Source organism: Aplysia californica, unplaced genomic scaffold, assembly GCF_000002075.1.
Source record: "Aplysia californica isolate F4 #8 unplaced genomic scaffold, AplCal3.0 scaffold01012, whole genome shotgun sequence".
Taxonomy (NCBI): domain Eukaryota; kingdom Metazoa; phylum Mollusca; class Gastropoda; order Aplysiida; family Aplysiidae; genus Aplysia; species Aplysia californica.
The window spans coordinates 69710-70965 of NW_004798282.1; positions in this window are offsets into that span (position 1 = coordinate 69710).

Consider the following 1256-nt stretch of genomic DNA (forward strand, 5'->3'; position numbering starts at 1 on the left):
GGTTGTTTTATTTACTTTTGGAGCATTTTTATATTTAAAAAAAATCATCAGCATGATATGGCTTGGAATAGAGCTTTTAAATAGTCTTTGGAAATAATTTATACAATTTTAGCAAAATGCAATCGGATGTACTCGTATTTTTTTCCATGAGACATTTCTGAGCAGCATGTCATTGTACAGATTCAGCAGCCCTGGGTGGATGGGTTTGTTCGCGGTAATTATCACAAGGTGTGTTCAAAGCATGTTCAGCTGGACTCGGACGGAAGATTTGAGACAGGACCAAAGAGGTTATATATGTACTAGAGTTCATGGCAGTGATGTTCTCCACATAAACGAACGAGGGCAGCGTGTGCCCACTCTGGGACACTGAACCTCAAGGACAAGACATGCCCAGTTCAACAGACGGGTGAGTACTTTTCGAGACTCACGTGGAGGCGTCTCGGTGGTCTTCTTAGGAGGAAATGTACAAGCTTGTACTGACACATGGGGGCAGGGTGGTGTTTAATATACTAGAGCTCGTGGGGAGCCGGGTGCGGGCTCAGATTGTTCATGTAAATGGGGGCATGCCGGCCATGCCGATGAGGGTAAGAAGCCCTTATGTCTGACACGCGTGACGTCACTGCTGAGAGCTCTAGTACTATATATATAACCTCTGTGGACAGGACTTGAACATGCTCACGGAGGGACGTGACTCCGAGACCATGGTTCAGTATCTTGAGTCGACATAATGGCCCTGGACATCTGACATCTTGCTTTCATTCCATAAATGGGTGGTAAACGAGAAAGAGATAGACCGAGAAAGCGTAAAGAACTGACTTGTGACTTGGAAAGACAACGAGAATGTGAGAATGTACTGTATTTAATAAATTTTGTTTCGAGCATCTGAGCAGAGAAAGAGTGGCGTACCCTGGTCGATTGTGCCTGTTTTTGGCACTTGAAGAAGGAACATTCAAAGGGGTTTAGAACGTTTGCTGATTGGTGAACAGATGAAAGTATAGGTCAATCTATCCCCATTGCGTAGTATGCAACTAATTAAAATCTAATGGCGGTAACCTTAGTTGATTTAGAGCTAAAAAAAACTATGTGGAGAAAGGGAGTGAACCCGGGAGCGAGAGAGAGAGAGAGAGAGAGAGAGAGAGAGAGAGAGAGAGAGAGAGAGAAAGCTTGGGAATGTGACTAGTGTTCAAAGAAAAAGCAGGAGAGATGAACACATTGCTTGTGACACGTAAGAAGAATGTTTGGATCTGAGAACAAAA